Here is a 10,254-nt window from a genome sequence, read left to right as displayed (position 1 = left end):
ATTTTAAATCCTAAAAGGGGACTGAGAAGAGCTGTCAGGAAATTGATCTCCTTTGAAAAATCAACCTTTTCTTTCTCCACATAAAGGCTAAGGACAAGCGTTTACATTCTGATATTATCAAGAGCCCAAACACATGGAAAAGTGGGCTAATCTCACTGTGCACCTTGCTAGGGGGTGTTCATTTTCTCCCCGATCTATTTTACTTTACTTACTTTACTGATTTTTTCTGCCACTTTAGATTTTCTCCCACTTTTCTGAGAGATGCTTTCCTCTGTGAAGGATTGACCGGGCTTCTCCATCCCTGGGTGAGGTTTTTTAATCACCATCCCATACCATCCGCAGTGGGAAGGTGAGAATCCAGGGGAGCTTTTACCGATTATCTCCCTCATGGCTCATGACATGACTTGCTCTCCTGTGTTCAGCCATACAATAAAGTGAACCCAAAGGAGAAGCCCAGGACACAACAGTGGTGGTGGGGTCCACAGTTGAATTTGAATTGAGCCAGTGTTCAAGAGGAAAGCCGTAAGTATCTCTCAGCTCTTTTCCCCTAGGTTGTGGACACTATTTTCTACCACAAAATAAATACAATCACATCTCTAATTACACTCTGATTTGATCCAGCTCTTTCTTCAGTACCTTTGTCAAGTGCCAAAACAGCAGAAACTTTCTTAAATGACCATCTGACACTCATAGGATTTTTAACGTTACGGAGAATGATTAAATGCGTTAGTAAAATTTATTGTTGCAAAGTTTTTCCTTTTAAGGGTACTTGGAAATAATGTGGTTTAAAAAAAAATGTAGAAAGTGTCCCAGAATGGTTTACAGAATGACAGATTTGGGTTATGCTTAGGAGATTTCAAAGGAACTGGTTGGAAGTTTAATTTCTGGTTATCACTCCATAGTTTACAAGGCCCCACTGGACTGAATCCTTCAGGGTGAGACCCTGGCCTTCATGGCCTAAATGACCCAGCCTGTTTGCAAAGTGCCCTGAGTATACTGGCTACTCAGTAAATACTCTGCTGATTTTTCCTGCCAAATTGATCCCAATTTTAAAGAATTAAATCCGATTTGAGTAATTTGCACTCACAGCTTCAGAGGCAGTAATTCAGAGCACAGGCTTCATAACTAGACTGCCTGCGACTGGACCCGGCCTCCATCACTTCCTAGCTGTGTGAGCTTGGCCAGTTTACCTCATTTTTCCAGCCCGCCCCCCTCCCCCACCATTTCTCCTCTCTAAAATGAGGATGATAAAACCTCCCCACTGAAGGCTTAAATGAGTTAAGACAAGTGCCTAGGGCCGTATCTAGGACACAAAAAAAGCTCAATAAATATTAGCCATCGGCGTTTAACCTCCCCAGAAAAGACGCTACATATTTTGCTTAGGGAGGCCCTGGCAGGGAGCATCAAAGAACATTTCAATACATGTTAAATTCCTATCAGAGATGGTAAAATTTCAAATGAATATTGCTGAGCACTAAAAGCAAGTTCACTGATAGAACCTGTGAGCCTGGATGGCCAAGCTCTCCTGGGTAACCTTGTTTGCTGGATTCTCCACCCCATACCCTGTCGAAAGGAAGAAAACTCAGTGAGTTCTCCAGGCATCTTCAGTGTTCCTGTTGAAGGCAGCCTTCCCTGCAAGAGGTCACTTGAAAGCCACAAGAGAAAGGCAAAATAATCTGAAGGTCTGCGCTCAGTCCTCTTAGGACACAGAATCAGGGAGGAGGTGTGTGAGGGGATCCCAGTTATTTGCTTAGGACATTCTTATTGTCTTTTCCAGTCTCCTTCCAAACAGCTAGTTGTTTAAATATAAAAGCACTTCATTTAAATAACCCAAACCCCCAATTTACACAATAACAGTTCCTAAAAGCCCATCCATCCCTTTTAAGGGCTAGATGGTCCCTGGTGTTAAGGACCTTTATCCCCTGTGAGGAAACTCAGAATGTCGAGCACAGCAGCAAGTGTGGCATTTGGGGACAAAGGCACACACAGCACACAAAGAAATAGCAGAAAACTGGCTTTAAAACCCTACAGATCCTTACAGCACTGAGCTAGCTCTCTAGGCACAGGGTGAGCTATTAAAATAATTCATCTGGTAACTGATTTAATTCCTCCCTCAAATTAATATTTCCACTTCTACAGAGAAGATACATATTCCAAGATTGAGTATAATACCCGTTTTGTGACCAGTGCTGCCTTCTTTTTCACACTGCTCACTGTTGACCGGGTTACTGTTTAGTCATAGATTTGCAAAGACAAGAAACCCTAAGCTCAGAAGGAATCAATACGTGTATCAATGACTTGTGCTTCTTAAGTTTTTTAAACCATTCAGATAAATGGGAAGCTCTTCTACTAATCATTCCTGTTAAATTGTTCTATTCTTCAAGAGTTGATTTCTAGATTCGTAAGTGTGAGTCACATTTTAAAAGGCATGTAGCTAGACATTTTGAAATCGTTTGGAAGATGTGGGCCAATTTGCTCATCACAATAGTGACATTTGTAGTACAACAGATTGGAAAATGATGCGGCTCTGTACAGCAAAGGTCAGACTCTTTCACATTTATACTAGGGAAATCATTACAGCAAAGAAAAGCAAGAACAGAACAAAAGCCCTGTAATACAGCTTTTTCTTTTCATCACTGTCATATTTAAACAAATAGAAATTATCTAAATGTTCAACATTAGAATGGTTTAGTAAATCACTGTTCTTCAACAGAGTAGGATATAATGCATTAAAGTGATACTAGTAAGATTTGGAAACATAGAAAAGCAGAATATAAACTAGTATATACATTAAAAACAGCTCTTTATTATGTATGCAAATAAAGGAAACATACAAACAGGAAAATAATTGCAGGAGGGCGGTGGGTTTGTGCACATTTAAAAAATTAATGATATTCTTAATTTTATCTTAAGTAACAAAAAGTTTTCCCTTATTGCCAAATAATCTGTGCATTGATTTGTTTGCCATAGTACAATTTTTTCCATAAATAAAATCTTATTTAAAATTTCGTTTTATTATGCACCTTGCAAAAACCAGCACATCTAATTTATACCCAATAATCTCCCAAGGTCAAGGGATACTGTAATCTGGAGTTCAGCACCTCTTTAAGCCACATTTTCCCAATAATACTGACTGATCTTTAGCAAGTTACAGCCTCAAAACTTAAATGAGTCCTATGACCAAGGCTCCAACACTGGGTTAACTAGCAAACCACTGACTTGTTGGATAAACCTAGTTCACTCTGGAACCTGCAAGTAATTATAAATTTTCCTCTTATTAAAAACTCAAACTTGAATAGAAACAACAACAAACAACTACAGTGATTCTTGAAAAGAGCAAAAAGTACAGGGATTCATCAAGATTATGATGCATTAAAGGGAGAGGTTTTCTATTAAAGATGGCTGTGGTCACACATTTTTCCCAGCTCCCAAAATGGAAGATTGTTGTTCAAAGTCTGTCCCCAGAAGACAACAGTGCAGAGGCCCAGAGAGCAATCAGCCCGGATTAGAGCAGGAGGACAGAGGGCTCAGGAAGGAGGAATCTAAGAAAAATAAACCTCACATGTTAGAATATATTGGGAGGTTAGCAGTTTTGTAGAAAAGCTTTATGATTAACTAGTAATGGGCACCTGGGGAGAGAGGGTGACTCAAGGAATACAAAAGTGACGGATAAATATCACTTCAGCTAATTGTGATGTTTATCAGTCATCATCTGAATGATGAATTGATTTGACCAAAAGTAGAGAAAATAAGTGTATTATAAGGATGAGTTGAGGGGAAGTGTATGGAAGAGATGGACAGGTTAAGAAAAATCTTTGTTCTCCATCAGAAGAATGCAATAGAAAAACATTCAAAATGGAAAACAAAGAAATAGAAGAGTAAGCAATCTGATTTTAAATTTATGCACAGGCTGAGCTCTGGTTCAAATTAAATAAAAAGGAAAGACATAGGAGATGGAGTTCAGTTTAGCAAACCAAAAATAACCAAGACCCAACTGGGCAGAGGAGCCACTGCCGATGGCTAGTTAGATAAACCACACACAGGATTGTAAAAATATTAAACAATTCAAGAGTAGGAAATTCTTTCCACTGAGCCATTTAATTTCTCCAGAACTTAGCCTAGTCAAGTTGTAGTCTATTTCTTTCTGCCTTTTGGGGGCTAAAAACAATAGGCTAAAATGATAGTTCAAGACATTATTTCACAAATGTTCAAACTGAATTAAAAGCATAAGAATCTATTTCAAGCCTCAACATTTTACGAGAAGTCATATTTTACTTGGTGTCAACAAAGCTTGTTTGCATTTTTGAGACTTGAAATTTCTCAATAGCCATGCTTTTCCAACATGTTTAGTTTGAAGACACAGGAGTCTCACCTTCTTCTGTGCTGAGGAGGTCACTGCCCACCCATCACACACACACACATACACTAAGCCATTCCCAGGCTCAGAGATGACATAAGTCAGTCTCTGACCTCTCCTCCATTCCTAAATTCTGAAAATGCTAGGAGGAAAAAAATACCAGCAGAGCAGGACCAGACCACATTAGAGAGGAGTCCACATAACTCTTGTTTTGAACAAAAATTTCCAAGAGCATCTTGATCTTTGGATTTGAATCCTGTCTCCACCACTTATTAGCTATGTAGTCTCTGACAACTAACTTCACTTTGCTAAACCTTTATTTCCTCTCTTATCCATAAAAAGTAACCAATGATGCTCATAACTCCTGGGGTTGTAGAAAGGTTACATGAGGTCATATAAATAAAGTGCTAGACAAATGCTTTGTAAAATATGATTCCCCTACAGAGATGCCCCACCCCACCCTCAGATAACACCCACCAACCCTTCTTCGGAAATTGTAACCACTTGGTCTTTTCTCTTTATTTAGTGACTATGAGACCCCCTTATGCACCTGTAGTAAGTCCCACTTCTTTAAATGAAAAAGTCACTATTTCAGAGGTAAAAGCAATTCTTTAAGATGTTAGCTTATTTTCAATCTAGATGAACTGTTACAGCAGGTTGGGGAGGGAGCAGAGAGGAACCATATAAACTTTCCCTTCTCCATGGAAACCTCTCAGGGATCACGCAGCCTCCATCAGCCCAACCAACACCTGCCTTGACCCCAGACAGAACTATTTACAGAAGCCATATGTGTGGAATAAGAAGTAACTCTTTCCAGAAAATACTGACCTTCAATCCTGGCAGACCTTGTCTCCCTCTTGGACCCTAAGGATAGAAGGAAAATGGAGACCTTAGAGAAGGAAACAAGCCAGTTTTCACCCCAGCCTCTCTCTCTCTCCCACAAAAGCAGATAAAATACATCCAACAAGTGGCTATACCTACCTGAGGGCCAACACTTCCTGTTCCCCCGTGAGGTCCATCAATATTAGAACTTCCCTGACAAGAAAGAGGTAAAGTGATTGGTTTAGATATCCACACATTTCCGAGTTTACCCTCTAGATATGGGCTGTCCCACACAGAAACCACTAACTAGACTGTGGCTCTTAAATTTAAATTAATCTAAAGTAAGTTAAATTTAAAATTTAGTTCCTTAGTTATAGCAGATACATTTCAAGTGTTCAATAACCACAGGTGGCTGGTGGCTACCATATTGGACAGCACAGATACAGAACAGTTCTGTGATCTAGAAAATTTTGTTCGTCAGCATTCCTCTAGAAGCAAGTGGATTTAATTTGGTGTTCTGAAATATCCACATTGTGGGCATTTTCTCCCCAGATTGTTTGCTGAACAATATCCAGCAAGGGTTCACCATGCTGGGACAGTAGTCATATGTACTTGCCAAGAAGCCAGGTTTAATATTTGAAAAATGTGCAAAAGGAAACAGAAGACTGGTCTCTGCACATGTGGAGTGATGGGTAGACCAGACGGTGCAAGGGGAGGCTATTCAGTCATGATGGGGACACTTCCTAGAGCTCTCACCTATTTAAGGTCTGAAGTGGGAAAATAAGTGGTGTCCAGAGAAAACCAAACTGAGTCCACATTTCAGGAGAATGGAAAAAAACATCTTGGGTCCCAAATAGGGATATTTTAGATAATTACTCAGTGAAGTTGCATGCTAACTCAGTAAGAATCCATAAACTGGCAAAGAATATGAAATACAGAAACATACAAAACAGAAACAGATTCGCAGACATAGTAAACAATTTTATGATTAATGGGGGAAAGAGGGTGGGAAGGGATAAATTTGGGAGTTTGAGATTTGCAAAGGTTAACCACCATATATGAAAATAGATTAAAAAACAAGTTTCTGCTGTACAGCACAGGGAACTGTATTCAATACCTTGTAATAACCTTTAATGAAAGAGATATGAAAGTGAATATATGTGTATATATATACATGACTGGGACATGATGCTGTACACCAGAAATCAATACATTGTAACTGACTGTACTTCAATTAAAAAAAAAATTTTAATACAGAAACAAAAACACTTTGTGCAAAGCTATTCTTCTGTTATTTACAACAGATCAAATTCTGATACAATTTAAATATTCCATGAAGTGAGAAATGTGTTAATTACATTATGGTAGAAATGCTTATTGTAATTGTATAAAAACAATCAAAAACTATATTTAGCAGAAGTTTATAAAGTAGAAAAAAATTGTGCTATCATGTTGTTCTTTCCAAGTATGCTAAATTTTGTAAGTAAATAATTTATCCAGTTAAGGAGAAAGACAAAATGGTGATTCCTCATTTTTTATATTGTTGTAGAACATTTCTTAATAAGCTCATGGGATCTTCATCTGAATGTCTCAGGGAGAGTAACTTTGCCATCAACAAGTTAGGAACGTCTAGTAAGCTGATGGATTTCTTAGTCACTGGAACTCCTGAATTTTTTTCTCTACATTTTACATTTCTGTACTCTCAAATATCTGTGGTGTTACTTTTATAATCAGAATTTTTACAATGAAGTAGATTTTATGAGGGAGAAGGCTTTAGGTAAAACACTCACAATTTGTCCAGATGTAATAAAGATTCTTTCTTAAAATGGTTATCATTTTCTCATTTCAACAGTAATTTATTTGCAGCCAGCATAGTAAAGAAATTATTTGGGCAGATGCTAGAATCATTGGGTAAAAGATGGTTGGTAAATAAGAACTATGCAGTCTCAGGGTGTCATCTTTCAAATTAATCACTGGACAGAGGGAAAAGTATGTTCACAGTGGATAAATCTGGTGGACTCCATCTTAATCAAATGACATAATTAATGCACCAATAATGAGGGAGACTGGCAGTGTCCCACCTGGTGACTGAGAATGGTCCAGCATTGATTAATCTCCTTTCACAAATGCTAACCTGAATTTAGTCATGAGGAAACAATCAGGTAAACTCTAATTGAGGGATGCTGGTGTACTGGTCTAGATCATCAATGTCATGTGAACAAACAAATAACTGGGCAATGGTTGTGACCAAGACAATGAAATGCACCACATAATCCTTGACTGGGTCCCAGGACAACAATAAAAATAGTTGTAAAGGGCATTATTGAGGCAAGTGTGGAAATCTGAATGTGGGCTGTATATTAGAAAAACATTTTGCATTGATACAAAAATTTTTCAAATGTGATGACTGTATTTTGCTTGTATAGGAGAATGCCTTTGTTCCAATTAGTCCTCAAATGACTCAGCAAGATATGTACATATATTACCCATGTATTTGTACAGAGAGACGAAAAGCGGGGTCAGTGGTAACAATTGGTGTTTGTTACACTTGTCTTGAAACTACAACTTTTTCTGCAGGTTTCAAATTTTTCAAAATAAAAAGTTGAGATAAAACATAGAACAGGTTCATCACATACTATTTCAACAATTCAGAGAACAAGGTTAAAGAAAATAAATGCACTTCTGGCTGTTTATCCTTCCAGGAAAAATAGATACGGATATCTTCTACCCATTTGGACCCCTTGTGGAATACAGAGTTTTGTAATCTGGTTTTTTTCACTTAATATCATACCATGAATGTTTTCCTTGTTAGAAATAGTCTTCTAAATTATTTTTCATGGCTTAATAATATTTTATCGTGTTGGTACACCATCATTTATACGAACAATCCCTTTTCATTGAACACATAGGCTTTGCAGTGATTAAAAATCATCACCTTGACCATCTTTGGAGTTAAAACCTTGTTTGATCCATGATACACTTCTGGATAAATTTTTAGAGCTGGGAAGACTGGGTCAAAGGACATGCACATGTTAAGTCATGGCAGGCACAGTTGGCGACCATGCAACAAACCCTCCCCTTTCTTCCTTTCTGACAAAAATCTCAGTTTTGTTTGGTGCAACAACACACCCCACTCTAAGGGCTGAGTTACAACAGGTCTAAGCCAATCATGACAATCTCATCTCCTCTGTCAGAGACGTGCTTTCTCTGGTGCTCTTAAAATGGGGTGAGGGTGGGTGGGGAGCCCAGGACCCAGCCAATGAGCCAAATGAGCTATAAACAGAGTATTGCTGGGAGTGCCCTGATGAAGGCAAGCCCCTCTCCTGCTGCCATTTCATGTAACAGTGGAGATGAAATCCTTAATGCCCAGCCCAAGAACCACACTGCAGTTGGCACCCTGAAAAGAAGGAGCTGAGTCCCTGATGACCTCACTGGGTTTTGATGACATCACTGGGTTTTGATACATCGCTGAGCTCGTGTACCAAACCTGCCCCCACCTGGATTATCAAACACATTTATCAGCTAAAGCCTACCAGTCATGCTTTCTGTCACTTGCATATTAAAAAACACAAACAAAAAACAGCCGTTCTAACTGACATATGTTGACTGATTGCCTTCCATAAAGGTCGTATTGCTTTTCATTCTCCCGGAAGTGTGAAGCCATCACTGGTTTCCCATCCCTTCCCCAAATTCTAGGCATAGAATAAAGTTCCTCTGTGGTTTGAAAGACGGCTTCATCAGGGCCCCTTCTCCATCCAGGTTACAGTCAATCTGCTCTTTGGTAAAACTGAGGAAAGACTGACCCCTAGAGAGCTCTCTTCTCAAAGCACCTAACAGGCTAGGCTGTCAGCATGCACCGGCTGCAGGCTTGTGTAACTGGCAGGAGTGACTTCCATCATCCAAATCTACTCAAAGAACGCTTAGTTAGGAGCCTTCTTTGAGCTCAGCATGGGAGTAGCGAGCACAGGGAAGGAAAATGCAGCATGACGTGGCACTGTTTCAGGTACCTTTTTGCCTGCACGGATAATTCAGGCATCCAGTGTTCAAGGTTAACCCTTTAGCTAAAGTCAGTGATGGACACCTCAGACACCTCGGAAAGCTGTGAGCAGGAGGTTCCCCCTGGTGCCGAGACGGACACAGCAGCAGACAGTTTGTCTAGAGACCTGAGTTCCTTTCCAGCAGTGAAACCATGAGCAAACCACAGATGATACAGATCAAGACCTTTCTTGCCATGACAACCACTGACTCCTGGAAACTTTGAAATGGTTTCTCTAGTAGTCCCACCCTGCGGATGAGGAAACTGGGGCCGGGATGGTTTCAGGGTGGCTGCTCTGCTGTTCCCTTAGCTCAATCCCATAGCTGATTGAGGCAATTCACACGGCTCTCTGATCTCCACTCACCAAAGAAAATCCTCACAGTTGGTCCAAAACAACTATAATCGACAACAGGATGAGAAATTCTTGCAGCAAGTCATGACAATTTTCTCACATAGCTGTGTAATAATGATCTTGTTACAAACTGGACTTTATTCAGAACCTGGGCGTATATAAAATGGTTGCAAACTAGCCAAAATTCATGGAGGAGAATGGATGTCCTAAGGATTTTGTCAAAGGATGCAAATAGGAATTGAAGCAAACGGAAGTTCCTCTATAGTTGTGAGCATTTTGCTATGCACACCCCATTCCTGGAAACTGGAAAGGATGAACTCTGTGGATGGAGGTACCTGGGTTATTTCAGTCATTATTCAGAATCTTGCATTTTAATGTCTTGGGAGTAAAAATCTAAAAATACCTTTCATGTGCACTTGAAAAGAATGTATATTCTATTTTTTGGGGGTGTAAAGCTCTGAAAATATCCACCAAATCTAGTTTTTCTATTGTAGTATTTAATTTCTCTGTTGCCTTGTTTATTTTCTGTCTGGAAGATCTGTCTAGTGGCTGGTTCAACATACGCAAATCAATCAGTGTAATACATCACATCAACAAGAGAAAGGACAAAAACCACATGATCATCTCAATCGATGCAGAAAAAGCATTTGATAAAATTCAACACCCATTTATGATAAAAACTCTCAC

General features: G+C 39.3%; 1 protein-coding gene across 1 annotated transcript in view; it reads right to left on the bottom strand.

Annotated features, from left to right (window-relative positions):
- Nucleotides 1–5,354: 5,354 nt before the first annotated feature.
- The window catches only part of LOC107035128 (uncharacterized), an 82,967-nt gene continuing 78,067 nt past the window's right edge, over nucleotides 5,355–10,254 (bottom strand). The window contains exon 9 of the mRNA XM_072945935.1: nucleotides 5,355–5,392. The gene's annotated coding sequence lies outside the window, so the exon portion shown is untranslated. The remainder of the gene's footprint in view (nucleotides 5,393–10,254) is intronic.

Source organism: Vicugna pacos, chromosome 21 (genome assembly GCF_048564905.1).
Source record: "Vicugna pacos chromosome 21, VicPac4, whole genome shotgun sequence".
Classification (NCBI taxonomy): domain Eukaryota; kingdom Metazoa; phylum Chordata; class Mammalia; order Artiodactyla; family Camelidae; genus Vicugna; species Vicugna pacos.
The sequence above is the reverse complement of the archived record's forward strand: the minus strand, read 5'-3'. Positions and strand labels throughout refer to the sequence as shown.